This window comes from Entelurus aequoreus, linkage group LG08 (assembly GCF_033978785.1).
Source record: "Entelurus aequoreus isolate RoL-2023_Sb linkage group LG08, RoL_Eaeq_v1.1, whole genome shotgun sequence".
Lineage (NCBI taxonomy): Eukaryota > Metazoa > Chordata > Actinopteri > Syngnathiformes > Syngnathidae > Entelurus > Entelurus aequoreus.
In genome coordinates, this window is record NC_084738.1 from 1,998,791 (window position 1) to 2,017,594 (window position 18,804).

The following is an 18,804-nucleotide window of genomic DNA, read 5'->3' on the forward strand; positions in this document are numbered from 1 at the left end:
CTCTTCTCACTCCGGCGCATACCTTATCATTAAAAACACATTTAATAAAAAAAACGTTATTATGATCTTACCTTTACTTGTAGATGGGTCCATGTGCAGCTGCTTCTGATCAAAGGCAGTCTTTCTCATCTTTCTTCAATTTTAAAAGTCTCTGGAGATATTCCTTTAATTATTACCTCCTGCTTCGATTGAAAGTCCAGTTTAGAAAACGGTTTTATTTTAGATATGTAATCCTCCATGTTAAAAGTGCAAGCAAACAATTGCTGCATGCTTGCTGCTTGTTGTCTTCTTCTGCAGTACCTGTCTCCTGCAGTACTGGTAGTCGCAAGAAGGATCACTAGCGCCCTCTACCACCTGGAGGCGGGAGTCATTTAATGACTCATATTTGACCCGGCGGAAGTGCCAAGCATGCGGTAATTATTTTGCGAAACGAGTTTGACCCGGCTGTAATTCTAGGCAGGCGAATACTATATTCCCAGCGCCAATTCAAGGAAATACGGTATATATATATATATATATATGTATATATATGTATATATATATATACATATATATGTGTGTATATATATATATGTATATATATATATATATACATATATATATATATATATATATATATATATATATATATATATATATACATAAAAAAAAAAAAATATATATATATATATATATATATATATATATATATATATATATATATATATATATATATATATATATATATATATATATATATATATATATATATATATATATATATATATATATATATATATATATATATATATATATATATATATATATATATATATATATATATATGGTGGCCCACCCCCTTCCCCTCCCACGACAAGAGTGAGGCAGAGCTCTCTTGTGTTCAGTCGGTGTTCACATCGCAGTCTGCAGGCTGGCAGCAGCAACATTAAAACATCCATCCGGACTTCTTGTCCGTATAAGCGAGGAATAACTCCACATTTTTAAAAAGAACAACCTATTTTTTTTAATTTTTTGTGTGTGCATGATCCTCGCAAGCTCGTGCACTTCCAGGCTGGTGACCGGGATGGGAATAAGAGAGGCGGCTTGGACAAGTTGCTCGACCCGCACTGCCAGGACGCAACTCATGGTAGGAATTTAATTTTAATTATTATTATTATTATTTTTTTTTACTTTAAATGCACGTTGCTGATATTTGCATGCTGAAACTGCCACATTGAAGCACTGTTTTAGAAAAACACGCACTGTGAAGTGGGTACAGTCAGTCAGGCGTGGAAAAGTTGTGTGTGTGTGTGTGTGTGTGTGTGTGTGTGTGTGTGTGTGTGTGCGTGTGTGTGTGTGTGTGTGTGTGTGTGTGTGTGTGTGTGTGTGTGTGTGTGTGTGTGTGTGTGTGTGTGTGTGTGTGTGTGTGTGTGTGTGTGGATAAAAGCAATATATACTTCGTGTATATAACGGACTCCATTCAGCGGCCACCATGAATGGCCGACTATGTCTTTTTAATCTTAAACCCAGACACTCTGCAGCTGCAGCTTGTTGAATCAAACACTTATTTAGATCACAACAAATCATCACTTGGTGTTCTTTGAGTCCTCCATTCAATGCTCAGCACACACAAAGGAGGACCCCCCGCTGAGCGACAGAAGGACGGCATTGTGCTGCCAACCCAACGGGCCACAACATTAGGCACACCTCCACCAGCACAAGTCTGCAGAAATATCACCAACGTACTAACTAACTGTTCAGACGGCAGCAGCATGAGGGGCTCGACCTAGTGGTGAAGTTGGGGGATTGCACCCTCCTCCACAGAACACAAATGGGGGGCGGGGGGGGGGGAGTATTAAGATACCTTTTTTTCTATTTCATTAAATAAATACAGAGTAGAAATGTATATGCGTTAAAATGTAATATCGGAAATTATCGGTATCGGTTTTTTTTATTATCGGTATCGTTTTTTGTTTTTTTTTAAATTTATTTTTTAAATTAAATCAACATAAACCAACCCAAAAAACCTCCCTCCCCCCATTTACACTCATTCACACAAAAGGGTTGTTTCTTTCTGTTATTAATATTCTGCTTCCTACATTATATATCAATATATATCAATACAGTCTGCAAGGGATACAGTCCGTAAGCACACATGATTGTGCGTGCTGCTGCTCCACTAATAGTACTAACCTTTAACACTTAATTTTACTCATTTTCATTCATTACTAGTTTCTATGTAACTGTTTTTATATTGTTGTATTTTCTTTTTTATTCAAGAAATTTTTTTTTAATTTATTTATCTTATTTTACTAATTTTTTAAAAAGTACCTTATCTTCACCATACCTGGTTGTCCAAATTAGGCATAATAATGTGTTAATTCCACGACTGCATATATCGGTTGATATCGGTATCGGTAATTAAAGAGTTGGACAATATCGGAATATCGGATATCGGCAAAAAGCCATTATTGGACATCCCTAATTAAAATCAATAGTGTCCTGCATTATTGATCTTTTAGGGCTCTAATTACTAAATACTGCATATTTCAGTTTTACTATAAAAAACAAAGTTGTCTTTGACAGAAAAGGCATAAAACCTTTTTTTTACTTTATATCAACCTGAAGTTGATATAGAGATTTACTGTAAGCGTTAAATAAAAAAATAATAATAATTTGACTTATTTTTACATTTTAATGACTGAGACCCTTTATGGTCCCCGGGAGCCCTAAATGTTAAAAAATAAATAAATAAATAAAAATAAAAAAATTTGTTAAGGTTTATTATCGGCCGATATATGCGTTAAAATGTAATATCGGAAATTATCGGTATCGTTTTTTTTTATTATCGTTATCGTTTTTTTTTGTTTTTTTTTTAATTAAACCAACATAAAAAACACAAGATACACTTACAATTAGTGCACCAACCCAAAAAACCTCCCTCCCCCATTTACACTCATTCACACAAAAGGGTTGTTTCTTTCTGTTATTAATATTCTGCTTCCTACATTATATATCAATACAGTCTGCAAGGGATACAGTCCGTAAGCACACATGATTGTGCGTGCTGCTGCTCCACTAATAGTACTAACCTTTAACAGTTAATTTTACTAATTTTCATTAATTACTAGTTTCTATGTAACTGTTTTTATATTGTTGTACTTTCTTTTTTATTCAAGAAAATGTTTTTAATTTATTCATCTTATTTTATTTTTTTTTAATTTTTTTTTAAAGGACCTTATCTTCACCATACCTGGTTGTCCAAATTAGGCATAATAATGTGTTAATTCCACGACTGTATATGTTGGTATCGGTTGATATCGGTATCTGTAATTAAGGGTTTGGTCAATATCGGATATCGGCAAAAAGCCATTATCGGACATCCCTAATTTAAACACCTTATGATTGTGAGAAACCGGAATTATAATTAATGTTTTTGATATTTGAGGAATACAAGTTTCCTCCAATACAAATTGTACATTAGTTTTGGACGATACCACAAATTTAGGTATCAATCCGATACCAAGTCGTTACAGAATCATACATTGGTCATATTCAAAGTCCTCATGTGTCCAGAGACATATTTCCTGAGTTTATAAACATAATATACTTTTTTTTTTAAACTAAAGAAGATGTTGTGATGCCAAAAAATATCGACATAGTAGTATCGACTAGATACGTGCCTGTACTTGGTATCGTTACAGTGGATGTCAGGTGTAGATCCACCAATGGCGGTTGTTTACATGTTGATGCCGGTGAGCTACGGTGTGTAGTGAAGCATGTTTAGCTATTCCTCGTCCTGCAGGGATGATACTTGTAAGAAACGTACTTTATTTGTCGCCATGGAGACGAAGATTAGTGATTTAGAAGTAGCTAAAACACTGCAGACTGCGGATGGACGTTAGCCGCCCCCATTTACACTCATTCACACAAAAGGGTTGTTTCTTTCTGTTATTAATATTCTGCTTCCTACATTATATATCAATATATATCAATACAGTCTGCAAGGGATACAGTCCGTAAGCACACATGATTGTGCGTGCTGCTGCTCCACTAATAGTACTAACCTTTAACAGTTAATTTTACTCATTTTCATTCATTACTAGTTTCTATGTAACTGTTTTTACATTGTTGTACTTTCTTTTTTATTCAAGAAATTTTTTTTAATTTATTTATCTTATTTTACTAATTTTTTTTTTTAAAAAGTACCTTATCTTCACCATACATGGTTGTCCAAATTAGGCATAATAATGTGTTAATTCCACGACTGCATATATCGGTTGATATCGGTATCGGTTGATATCGGTATCGGTAATTAAAGAGTTGGACAATATCGGAATATCGGATATCGGCAAAAAGCCATTATCGGACATCCCTAATACAGAGTGTTTGGTGAATTGTGATGAGCAACAAACGCAAAGCATGCTGGGACGCTCGTCAACTTTCGGTTCGGTTTTACCTCATGAATGCGTCTAAAATGACATTACTGAATGCACCTGGCAACGTTATTACGACGATATACAACAGAAAAGTAACATTTCCAATATAATACATGCATCTAAATTAATTTGGTATTGGAACAATGTATTTAGTCACTCGGTGAGCGTATGGCACACTCACAACCTGTATGGACCCTGCCCTGATACCGCATTAGTCAGGGGTCCCCAAACTTTTTGACTCGGGGGCCGCATTGGGTTAAAATTATTTGGCCGGGGGCCAGGCTGTGTGTATACAGTATATATATATATATATATATATATATATATATATATATATATATATATATATATATATATATATATATATATATATATATATATATATATATATATATATATATATATATATATATATATATATATATATATATATATACATACATATGTATATATACATATATACATTGTCTTTATAATCCGTTTTGTCATTTAACATCAATTAACATTGATGTTCATCAACATTTAACATTGTCACGTTATCGATGGGAAAATCCATTTTTAGACAATATTATTTGCCTGAGTGACTAGGAGACACCAAGAGTAACAAGCGGTAGAAAATGGATTAGAAAGGAAAGATAAAAAAAAAAAAAAAAAATTTTTTTTTTTTTTTTTTTTTTTAAATTTTATTTTATTTTTTACTTGAGACTTCCTGTGGGCCGGATTTTGGATGCTGGGGGGCCGGATCCGGCCCACGGGCCGTAGTTTGGGGACCCCTGGCGTTAGTATTTCATACCGATCACGTGACATTTGCCACGTTAAAAAAAAACAAGTCACCACGTGATACGACGCATGTCGACATAAACGGCCCATTTTTCATAGAAGTGACCCCTGGTGTATGCTTTTGAGTTGAGTTGGTCCACATGGTTGTCAACGTAAACAGGACCGACATAAGCGGGCTCTACTGTACAATTGAACGTTTTTTTTGTGTGTTAGCGCAACAGTAAAAGGTAAAAAATAGGGATGTCCGATAATGGCTTTTTGCCGATATCCGATTTTCCGATATTGTCCAACTCTTTAATTACCGATACCGATATCAACCGATACCGATACTGATGTATACAGTCGTGGAATTAACACATTATTATGCCTAATTTGGACAACCAGGTGTGGTGAAGATAAGGTCCTTTTTTTTTTTTAAATTAATAAAATAAAATAAGATAAATAAATTAAAAACATTTTCTTGAATAAAAAAGAAAGTAAAACAATATAAAATCAGTTACATAGAAACTAGTAATGAATGAAAATGAGTAAAATTAACTGTTAAAGGTTAGTATTATTAGTGGAGCAGCAGCACGCACAATCATGTGTGCTTACGGACTGTATCCCTTGCAGACTGTATTGATATATATTGATATATAATGTAGGAAGCAGAATATTAATAACAGAAAGAAACAACCCTTTTGTGTGAATGAGTGTTTTTTGGGTTGGTGCACTAATTGTAAGTGTATCTTGTGTTTTTTATGTTGATTTAATAAAAATTAAAAAAAAAAAAAAAAAAAAAAAACGATACCGATAATTTCCGATATTACATTTTAAAGCATTTATCGGCCGATAATATCGGACATCTCTAGTAAAAAAAAAACAATTTCATTATGTAGCCATTCTTCGGTATGGTTTGACACATCCCTAACTATTAAAGTGCATGAAAAAACAACAAAAATAAATGTATCGAATATTTCACAACAAAAATACACCCATTCCTCATTTTTGCATGCCATATTTTTCTAATTTTTTTAATAAAGTTGTTTTTTTTAAATATCGTACCGCCAAACATTGCGTGTAACAAGCTAGTCTGTTTTCCCATGTATCAGTTTAATGGGGGGGAGCGACTGCCAAATAATCCACCACGGGGCCAAAAATAGTTGTGAGTGCCAGCACTTTGATAAAGAAGGTGAGAAACTCAAGGTAAAAGTGATGGTGAATGTTCATTTATTCATGTCATTCATCAGGTAGATGCACTTCACATATGTTTACATGTAAAACTATAAACATTCTCTAATAAAATGCTGGTGTTTTTGGGTGTGTGGAACCGATACATTTGACTTATATTATTCTTTTGGGCTACATACATATATATATATATATATATATATATATATATATATATATATATATATATATATATATATATATATATATATATATATATATATATATATATATATATATGCATATATGTATGTATATATGTAAAAATATATATGTGTGTATATACAGTATGTGTGTATATATGTATATGCATATATGTATATATGTATATATATATGTAAATATATATATATATATATATATATATATATATATATATATATATATATATATATATATATATATATATATATATATATATGTGTGTGTGTATATATGTGTGTATATATGTATATGTATATATATATATACATATTTATATGTGTTTATATGTATATACTGTATGTATGTATATATGTATGTATATATATGTGTATACATGTATATAAGTGTATATGTGTATATATATGTATATGTCTATAAATATGTATATATGTACAGTATATATATGTAAATATATATGTTAAAGTTAAAACGTTTTAAAAAAAAAGTGTGTATATGTGTGTTTATATGTATATACTGTATGTATGTATACGTATATATGTGCATATATGTATATATGTGTATATATATGTATATGTCTATAAATATGTATATGTGTACAGTATATATATGTAAATATATATGTTAAAGTTAAAAAGTTAAAAAAATAAATAAAAATGTGTGTGTGTATATGTGTGTTTATATGTATATACTGTATGTATGTATACGTATATATGTGCATGTATGTATATATGTGTATATATATGTATATGTCTATAAATATATATAAATATAGATATATACAGATTGATTGATTGATTGAGACTTTTATTAGTAGGTTGCACAGTGAAGTACATATTCCGTACAATTGACCACTAAATGGTAACACCCGAATAAGTTTTTCAACTTGTTTAAGTCGGGGTCCACTTAAATTGATTCATGATACAGATATATACTATCATATATACTATATATATAGATATATACATATATATATATATTTATATGTGTATACATATATGTGTATATGTAGATATATACACTACTGCTATCTAACGTTTTGGAATTGCAACTGCACGCAAAGTCTACTACTACTTGCATATGACACTCACAAAGGTCAGAACAAATAGATTATTAAACAAGTTGACATTAAGTAACACAACAACACACACAAAAGTGGCCCCGTTGAGTACCACTACCGATTCCCGGGTACCGTATCGGTGCAGGTGTGAAAGGTACCCATCCCTGAAGGACCGTGCTATTTTTTTCTAATGGTATTTGCGTCACACCGAGAGCCGTTCCTAATATTCTGACCTTCCCCCCTCTGCGGCTCAATGAGGCCCCTGGAACACGAGGGACACAACAAACGCATCGTGGGCGAGCGTCCTTCAAATGTGAGCATCGCGAGCCTCAGAAAGTCACTGACGGTCTCATTAGAGGTGTGCCTAATGAAGTGTCCTGCGTTGCATCATTTTACTCTTCCGATCACGGCACACACCAGGTTGTAGCTTTTGTTGTTGTTGTTGTTACATTGAGTCCGAATGGACTGCGCCTGCTCGTGTGATTGCGTGTGGGACGCGGCGACGTAGGTTGCTGCAACATGTCATTACACAGCCCAGCCAGCGGGGGGCTCGCTCGGTGGCTGGGGTTTGGATGTCGTGCCAGGGTGTGTGGCGCTCCTGTGGTGGCTTTGATCCTTACGTGATCAACATCTGCCAGACATGAAGAATGCAGAGAGCGGGTGACGTCATAAACTGCAGTTGACAATAATAAGCAGGGACATGAACCCTGACCCCGACTTTATTCCCGGACCCTAACTAAAGGTTTGACTGGACTGTTCTCTATCAAGGAGCTGAACGACACAACTCACAAAGGTGAACCTGAACGCACCAATACATGTTCAGGTTCAATTAGCAGCTCCAGGACATTTTGGACATAACGCTACCGAAAAACCAGACTTTGGTGACGTATAAGATCGAGGCAAGGACACAAAGTTCACTCTTTTGCCAATGCATTTAATGCTTTATATCAGGGGTGTCAAACGTACGGCCCGAGGGCCGGATCAGGCCCACACACAGGTTTCATCCGGCCCGCGGGATGAGTTTGCTAAGTATAAAAATGAACCTGAAATTTTTGAATGAAATAAACTGCTGTTCTAAATGTGTCCACTGGATGTCGCAATAGCAATTATTTGTATCTTTGTAGATGATGCTATCCATCTACATATGTAGAAAATAAACCACATGATAGTACATCATCCATCCATTTTCTATCGCTTGTCCCTTTTGGGGTTGTGGGGGGTGCATCAGTCGAGGAAAATTATCAAACTACATAAATAACATCCTGCAATTTGATTTTGATATACGTTTTTTATCGTGACATATTGAAAATGAACACCAATGAGTTGACTGATGAACATTATCACATCATTTATTCAGAAAATATAAATAACAACAAATAAAGATATAATACTATTAACCGCAACATGTAAGTGTAAAAAAAACCTCAACATTATGATTTGTACAATTTCAGAATGTACTTGTTCTAGTTTTAAACAAAGAAAATAATCTGAAGTTGTCTTTATTTTTAAGTTATCGTGCCGCAATTTTACCAGTCCGGCCCACTTGGGAGTAGATTTTTCTCCATGTGGCCCCCGATCTAAAATGAGTTTGACACCCCTGCTTTATATTCATATTTATGAGGACGTCTATTAATTAATCATTACATTTAATAATTGTCAGGTTCAAACACTGGTGACATCTATTAAACAAGACAAGAAGCAAGGAATTAAACAGAGACAGAATTAAACTTGGCTCAATTGAGGAGAGACATCTGGACTGTACTCTTCGCACAGTCTCACCACGCTCTGGCCGAAAGATTGTACGCCTCCTCTTTTATTTGGACTTTCCCTGATTGCATGGCAACAGCTGTTTCTAAGGGGCGGGGGTCGTAAACAGCCATTGCCTTTGATTACAGAACATCCATCCATCCATTTTCTACCGCTTATTCCCTTCGGGGTCGCGGGGGGGTATTAAGATACCTTTTTTTCTATTTGATTAAATAAATACAGAGTAGAAATGTATATGCGTTAAAATGTAATATCGGAAATTATCGGTATCGGGTTTTTTTTATTATCGGTATCGTTTTTTTTTGTTTTTTTTTAATTAAATCAACATAAAAAACACAAGATACACTTACAATTAGTGCACCAACCCAAAAAACCTCCCTCCCCCATTTACACTCATTCACACAAAAGGGTTGTTTCTTTCTGTTATTAATATTCTGCTTCCTACATTATATATTTCTTCGGGGTCGCGGGGGGTGCCGGAGCCTATCTCAGCTACAATCGGGCGGAAGGCGGGGTACACCCTGGACAAGTCGCCACCTCATCGCAGGGCCAACACAGATAGACAGACAACATTCACACTCACATTCACACACTAGGGACCATTTAGTGTTGCCAATCAACCTATCCCCAGGTGCATGTCTTTGGAAGCAGAACAGTTCAAAGAAAAGGTCGTAAAACATCCATCCATCCATCCATCTTCTTCCGCTTAGGAAGAAGGGTTGGAATTGGGGGTTAAATCACCAAAATGATTCCCGGGCGCGGCACCGCTGCTGCCCACTGCTCCCCTCACCTCCCAGGGGGTGAACAAGGGGATGGGTCAAATGCAGAGGACACATTTCACCACACTTAGTGTGTGTGTGACAATCATTGGTACTTTAACTTTAACTTTATCCGAGGTCGGGTCGCGGGGGCAGCAGCCTAAGCAGGGAAACCCAGACTTCCTTCTCCCCAGCCACTTCGTCCAGCTCTTCCCGGGGGATCCCGAGGCGTTCCCAGGCCAGCCGGGAGACATAGTCTTCCCAACGTGTCCTGGGTCTTCCCCGTGGCCTCCTACCGGTCGGACGTGCCCTAAACACCTCCCTAGGGAGGCGTTCGGGTGGCATCCTGACCAGATGCCCGAACCACCTCAACTGGCTCCTCTCCATGTGGAGGAGCAGCGGCTTTACTTTGAGCTCCCCCCGGATGGCAGAGCTTCTCACCCTATCTCTAAGGTGGTCGTAAAACAGTTCAAAGAAAATGTCCCTGGAGGGGAGTCTGGTCCTGCTTCCTCTCCGCTTTGTAGTTCTTGGGTATGTACAATCTTCCTGTGGATTACAATACATCAAAGAAACAGAACACCTTCATGTTGCTTCCCATCCTACACAGTGGAGTTTTACAAGCCTTCTTCTTGGTAGGATCAAAGACAGCTTTTGTCTTCTCGCCGGGCGAGCTGAACTCAATGGAACACAAAGTTTTGTGATAACTTAGATACAATTATTCTAACAATAATAATAATAATTTTGGTCTTGACTTCTGTATGTATGATGAGATTATCGCAGATCTTCAAGATGCAACCTTTTAATCAAATTTGAAGAATAGGATATTGAGACTGAACTGAACAGACTGAACTGTTCGCCGGATAGTCGAAACCTCGGATTCAGGAGGAGCAGTGTGGTTTTCGCCCTGGTCGTGGAACTGTGGACCAGTTCTATACTCTCGGCAGGGTCCTTGAGGGTGCATGGGAGTTAGACCAACCAGTCTACACATGCTTTCTGGACTTGGAGAAGGCATTCGACCGTGTACCCTGGGAAGTCCTGTGGGGAGTGCTCAGAGAGTATGGGGTATCGGACTGTCTGATTGTGGCGGTCCGCTCCCTGAATGATCAGTGTCAGAGTTTGGTCCGCATCTAGATCTATCTTCGCCACTCCGCCTATTAATACCTAACACATGGGACGGATCAACCGTCCTTCTAACAACAGTCGGACTCGTTTCCAGTGAGGGTTGGACTCTGCCAAGGCTGCCCTTTGTCACTGACTCTGTTCATAACTTTTATGGACAGAATTTCTAGGCGCAGTTAAGGCGTTGAGGGGATCTGGTTTGGTGGCTGAAGGATTAGGTCTTTGCTTTTTGCAGATGATGTGGTCCTGATGGCTTCATCTGGCCAGGATCTTCAGCTCTCACTGGATCGGTTCGCAGCTGAGTGTGAAGCGACTGGGATGAGAATCAGCACCTCCAAGTCCGAGTCCATGGTTCTCGCCCGGAAAAGGGTGGAGTGCCATCTCCGGGTTGGGGAGGGGATCTTGCCCCAAGTGGAGGAGTTCAAGGACCTCGGAGTCTTGTTCACGAGTGGGGGGAGAGTGGATCGTGAGATTGACAGGCGGATCGGTGCGGCGTCTTCAGTAATGCGGACGCTGTATCGAGCCGTTGTGGGGAAGAAGGAGCTGAGCCGGAAGGCAAAGCTCTCAATTTACCGGTTGATCTACGTTCCCATTCTCACCTATGGTCATGAGCTTTGGGTTATGACCGAAAGGACAAGATCACGGGTACAAGTGGCCGAAATGAGCTTCCTTCGCCGGGTGGTGGGGCTCTCCCTTAGAGATAGGGTGAGAAGCTCTGCCATCCGGGAGGAGCTCAAAGTAAAGCCGCTGCTCCTCCACATGGAGAGGAGCCAGATGAGGTGGTTCAGGCATCTGGTCAGGATGCCACCCGAATGCCTCCCTAGGGAGGTGTTTAGGGCACGCCCGCCCAGTAGGAGGACACGGGGAAGACCCAGGACATGTTGGGGAGACTATGTCTCCCGGCTGGCCTGGGAACGCCTCGGGATCCCCCTGGAAGGAGCTGGACGAAGTGGCTGGGGAGAGGGAAGTCTGGGCTTCCCTGCTTAGGCTGCTGCCCCCGCGACCCGACCTAGGATAAGCGGAAGAAGATGGATGGTTGGATATTGAGACTGATTCGGTGGATTTAAAGATTCCTGTTTTTATAAATGTCAACCTGTTGGTAGATTGGTATGAATTTGTAAATGGGTATTTGGTGGGTAGATTTTGGAAGGAATCGCATCGTACATAGGCTCCAGCACCCCCCGCGACCCCAAAAAGGGACAAGCGGTAGAAAATGGATGGATGCATTTTGTATATTATATGATGATGTATATTTTAACTGTGGGTCCCTGTCCATAAGCTGGGTGCTTCTAGGGATGACCTTTTTTTTCAGAACGGACTCTGATGTTAACAAAAAAAACAACAATAAGGTAATACAAAATTATGTCTGCCTGTAAATAAATAAATAAATCATAATCATCACCTGTTGCTGTCACAATGTGTGACTCCAGCACCAGCTTTATGGGCAGTGGGGCAGACAGCACATTAATGGCACCAAAGATGGTGGAGGAATGGCCTGACACCACAAGTAGCTCTCCTGGGTTGTAATCATAAATTGAGTAATCAAACAAGAGTAAAAATCTTTTGTTTCCTTTTTTGATATGCTGGCATGTTTACATTTACATAACATAGCATTAGCGACGTGTGATGATTAGTTTTTATTGTATTACAAATGTTTTTAGTTTTTAGCTCAATGCCTTCCTGATGGTTTGTATGTTGTATGTATTTTATGTACTTGTAACTTGTTTTTACTGTTGTACCTCGTTTTTACTGTTGTACCTCGTTTTTACTGTTGTACCTCGTTTTTACTGTTGTACGTTGTTGTTACTGTTGTACCTTGTTTTTACTGTTGTACCTCGTTTTTACTGTTGTACCTCGTTTTACTGTTGTACCTCGTTTTTACTGTTGTACCTCGTTTTTACTGTTGTACCTCGTTTTACTGTTGTACCTCGTTTTTACTGTTGTACCTCGTTTTTACTGTTGTACCTGGTTTTTACTGTTGTACCTCGTTTTTACTGTTGTACCTCGTTTTTACTGTTGTACCTCGTTGTTACTGTTGTACCTCGTTTTTACTGTTGTACCTCGTTTTTACTGTTGTACCTCGTTTTTACTGTTGAACCTTGTTTTTACTGTTGTACCTCGTTTTACTGTTGTACCTCGTTTTTACTGTTGTACCTCGTTTTTACTGTTGTACCTTGTTGTTACTGTTGTACCTTGTTTTTACTGTTGTACCTCGTTTTTACTGTTGTACCTTGTTTTTACTGTTGTACCTCGTTTTTACTGTTGTACCTCGTTTTTACTGTTGTACCTCGTTGTTACTGTTGTACCTCGTTTTTACTGTTGTACCTCGTTTTTACTGTTGTACCTCGTTTTTACTGTTGAACCTTGTTTTTACTGTTGTACCTCGTTTTACTGTTGTACCTCGTTTTTACTGTTGTACCTCGTTTTTACTGTTGTACCTTGTTGTTACTGTTGTACCTTGTTTTTACTGTTGTACCTCGTTTTTACTGTTGTACCTTGTTTTTACTGTTGTACCTCGTTTTTACTGTTGTACCTCGTTTTTACTGTTGAACCTTGTTTTTACTGTTGTACCTCGTTTTACTGTTGTACCTCGTTTTTACTGTTGCACCTCGTTTTTACTGTTGTACCTTGTTGTTACTGTGTACCTTGTTTTTACTGTTGTACCTCGTTTTTACTGTTGTACCTCGTTTTTACTGTTGTACCTTGTTGTTACTGTTGTACCTTGTTTTTACTGTTGTACCTTGTTTTTACTGTTGTACCTTGTTTTTACTGTTGTACCTCGTTTTTACTGTTGTACCTCGTTTTTACTGTTGTACCTCGTTTTTACTGTTGTACCTTGTTGTTACTGTTGTACCTCGTTTTTACTGTTGTACCTCGTTTTTACTGTTGTACCTTGTTTTTACTGTTGTACCTCGTTTTTACTGTTGAACCTTGTTTTTAATGACTACTGCTGCAAACCAAATTGCCCCTCGGGGACAATAAAGATTTTCTAAGTCTAAGTCTAAGTCTAAGTCATTATAATAATGCTCACATGAAACTCTAATCTGGCTGTGAGCAGGCTATTTTTTTTTTGTAGGTTATACAAATTATATTTGTATTGGAGATAATCAGAGTCGCCGTCCTCTTCTAAAGTTTATGTATCATTGCAGAGACTAAATACTGTTTTATCTCCGGTCACCTTGCCTGTTTTGGCCGTGCACATCCATCTTCTTCCTGGTGCAGTTTTATTTGGTCCTGGTGTGCGGTTCTCTTGACTCCGCAGCTCACTTTGATACATCTGAAACTGAGAGTCGGCCAATTTTTTTTAGTAGGAAATTGAGCTCCACAAGCAAACCTCTGCCAAAAGTGGACCAGCAAAAGAGCCGATAAATCCAAAGGGTCAACGAGTCCATGGTCAACTTGTGTGGGGGCTAGTCCAAGGAAAAAGAACTGATGAAGAGGGAAACACTTGAGGATTACTTTTTGGTCAAAAGGACGTGTAGATAATTACAATTGTTATTATATTTAAATATATTAATATCTGAGGCTAGTTCCACCTGTTTTAAAGAATTTGACTTTTGTACTCTCCTTGAGGTTACAAATGCAGATACATTCTTTTTTTTCAAGGGTTTGAACATACCAAAACACACATTATTGTCTCCCAAACAATCGATAGTTGCCTGGCAGGCCTGAAGGTGGAAGACAGAGATGTGTATTTGTGCAGATCGTCTGGCCGGAAGGTCGAGTGCCTGATCAAATTTAGTTTAAAACAAATGTATACATGGAAGTAGTGTTGTCCCGGTTGTCCCATTTTGGTACCGGAATATATATATTTATAGTATATTTACTTCATTTTTTTACAAATCTGTTTTGAATGTTCTTTGGTAGAATTGTTGCATGTGCTTTGTACATGACTGTTAGGATATTATACTCATGAAATTTCAATAAGTTTAACACTTTTTTATTGGTCCATTTCGGATTATAGAGTGACCATATGAATGTGACTGCTGACTACTTTCACCCCCAAGGCATTTGGAGGTAAAATACCAAAGTCTAGGGATGAACAAAAACTGTTTTGTCACCAAAAAAAAAAAAGATTTGCAACAAAAAAAAGAAGATTTGCAAACGTAAAATCCCCCCAAAAGTTTTGTAACCTAAAAAAACAAAAATTATTTGTAGCCCCCGCACCCCTCGAAAAACATTTGCAACCAAAAAAAGCAAGGAAAATGATTTGCAACTAAAAACAGACTTCCCAAAAAATTATAATTTGCAAACAGAAAAAAAAGATTTGCAATGAAAAAAATTGTATTCGCAACAACAAAAAAAGTGAGTTGTAACTAAAAACAATATTTGCAACAACAAGAAAAAAAGATTTGCAACCCAAAAACGATTTGTAACCAAATAAAAAATGTCCAACTCCAAAAAAATTTTGCCAGAACAAAAACTGTTTTCTAACCCAAAAAAAAGACTTGCAACCGAAAAAAAATAACAAACGTTTTGTAACCAAAAAAGGCAAAAAGGATTTGTAACCACCCCCCAAAAAACTAACATTTGTAACCAAAAAAGCCAAGAAAATGATTTGCAACCAAAAACAGATTTCCCAAAAAATTAAAATTTGCAGCCAGAAAAAAAAAGATTTTGCAATGAAAAAATTCTATTCGCAGACAAAAAAGAAGAAGAATTGATTTGTAACCAAAAACAATATTTGCAACAATAAGAAAAAAGATTTGCAACCCGAAAAAGATTTGTAACCAAATAAAAAATTTCCAACTCAAAAAAAACATTTGCGATCAAAAAAGCCAAGAAAATTATTTGCCTTCAAAAAAAGATTCACAACCAAATAAAGCTAAATAACTGATTTGTAACCAAAAACAATATTTAACAATATTTAACAACCCAAAAAAGATCTGAAACTAAATACAACATTTCCAACCCAAAGAAGATTTGCAACCAAAAATGCAAAAAAAAAAAAGGATTTGTATCCGCCCAAAAAACATTTGCACCAAGTAAAGGCAAAAAAATTATTTGCAACCAAAAAAAGATTTGCAACCAAAAAAAATGTATTCGCAACGACAAAGCCAAATAACTGATTTGTAACAAAAAATATTTTCAACAACAAAAAAGATCTCTAAACAAAAAAAGTTTTGTCACCAAAAAAGATTTGTAACTCGCCAAAAAAGCCAAGAAAATGATTTGCAACCAAAAAAAAAAAAGATTTGCAACCAAAAAATGTTTATTCGCAACACAAAAGTCAAATAACTGATTCGTAACCAAAGAAGTTTTGTAACCCATGAAAAGATTTCCAAACAAAAGAGGATTTCCAACCCAAAAAAACATTTGCAACCAAAAAAGCCAATTAAATTATTTGCAACAAAAACGAAGATTTGTAACCACGAAAAAGATGTGCAACAAAAAAAGAATAGTAACATAAAAAATTGCAATATGCAACCAAAAAAAAGATTTGCAACCTAAAAATGTTTATTTGCAACAAAAATGTAAAATAGCTGATTTGTAACCAAAAAAGTATTTGCAACAACAATAAAAAAGATTTGCAACCCAAAAAAGAACTGTAACCAAAAAAAAGGTTTGTAACCAAAAAAGGTTTGTAACATAAAAAATAGCAATATGCAACCAAAAAAAAAAGACAAAAAAAAAGATTTAAAAAAAAACCCAACAGATTTGTAACCAAAAAAGAAAGAAAAAAGGATTTGTAACATGAAATATTTGTGGTCAAAAAAAGATTCGCAACCAAGAAACTATTAAAATATAAAATATACAGTATGTATATAAAAAATTGCAACAAAAGAGCCTCCAAAATTATTTGTCTCCCAAAAAAATATTTGTAACCCAAAAATTGTTTGCAAGCAAAAACCTAAAAAGTAGTGTCTTTAAAGGCCTACTGAAATGACATTTTTGTATTCAAACGGGAATAGCAGATCCATTCTATGTGTCATACTTGATCATTTTGCGATATTGCCATATTTTTGCTGAAAGGATTTAGTATAGAACAACGTCGATAAAGTTCGCAACTTTTGGTCTCTGATAAAAAACCTTGCCCCTACCGGAAGTAGCGTGACGTGGTCAGTTGTTCACTCCCTCATATTTTCCTATTGTTTTCAACACAGCTAGAGCGATTCGGACCATTACCCCATTAATTTGAGCGAGGATGAAAGATTCGTGGACGAGGAACCTTAGAGTGACGGACTAGAATGCAGTGAAATACATATTTTTTCCCGCTCTGACCGTAACTTAGGTACAAGCTGGCTCATTGGATTCCACACTCTCTCCTTTTTCTATTGTGGATCACGGATTTGTATTTTAAACCACCTGGGATACTATATCCTCTTGAAAATGAGAGTCGAGAACGCGAAATGGACATTCAGTGCCTTTTATCTCCACGACAATACATCGGCGAAACGCTTCAGCTACGCGCTAACGTGATAGCATCGTGCTTTAACTGCATATAGAAAGAAAAAAAATAAACCCCTGACTGGAAGGATAGATAGAAAATCAACAATTCTATTAAACCGTGGACATGTAAATACACGGTTAATGCTTTCCAGGCTGGCGAAGGTTAACAATGCTGTGCTAACGACGCCATTGAAGCTAACTTAGCAACCGGACTTTACAGAGCTATGCTAAAAACATTAGCTCTCCACCTACACCAGCCAGCCCTCATCTACTCATCAACACCAATGCTCACCTGCGTTCCAGCGATCGGCGGAAGGACGAAGGACTTCACCCGATGCGTTTGGCGGCCCGGAGACGTAGGAAGTCAAGGTGAGGTCGGCGGCTAGCGCGTCTGCTCTCCAACAAAGTCCTCCTGGTTGTGTTGCTGTAGTCCGCTGCTCATACACCGATCCCACCTACAACTGTCTTCTTTGCAGCCTTCATTGTTCATTAAACAAATTGCAAAAGATGTCCAGAATACTGTGGGATTATGAAATGAAAACAGAGCTTTTTGTATAGGATTCTACGGGGTACCATAACTTCCGTTAAACTGACTTCGTCACGTGCATACGTCATCATACCGCAACGTTTCAGCCGGATATTTCCCGGGAAATTTTAAATGTCACTTTATAAGTTAACCCGGCCGTATTGGCATGTGTTGCAATGTTAAGATTTCATCATTGATATATAAACTATCAGACTGCGTGGTCGCTAGTAGTGGCTTTCAGTAGGCCTTTCAGAGAGACGACTGCAAAGCCATAAAAGTTCTACCTACTGTTTCCTTTCTTCATTTTCCCTGCTGCTCTCTTGATTACACAGTCAAGTGATCACAGTAGCATAACGTTGCCCTTTAACACGTTCTCTCCGTGTCTCGAGCCGCAGCATCGGCAGCAGACTGCTAATTATGCCGGCGATAAAGACAAAGTTAGGGAATGTTTCCCCAGGCAGCGGTCTGAAAGAGTGTGTCAAAAGGTCGCCCATTTTGTGGTCATAAGGTGTTTGATGGGCTACTCCCACAGCAAACACACCCTAACAGGCCTTTGCAGACCTTTCCTCAAACTCCGCCAAATTGTCCACAATGTCTTGCCAAGATGAAGCTTCC

General features: G+C 37.2%; 1 protein-coding gene across 2 annotated transcripts in view; it reads left to right on the plus strand.

Annotated features, from left to right (window-relative positions):
• The first annotated feature begins 1,005 nt into the window (after nucleotides 1-1,005).
• The window catches only part of LOC133654925 (carbohydrate sulfotransferase 15-like), a 106,148-nt gene continuing 88,349 nt past the window's right edge, over nucleotides 1,006-18,804 (plus strand). Inside the window, exon 1 of one of the 2 annotated variants that reach the window (XM_062054795.1) lies at nucleotides 1,006-1,126. The gene's annotated coding sequence lies outside the window, so the exon portion shown is untranslated. The remainder of the gene's footprint in view (nucleotides 1,127-18,804) is intronic. The other variant, XM_062054801.1, reaches the window with a different exon arrangement.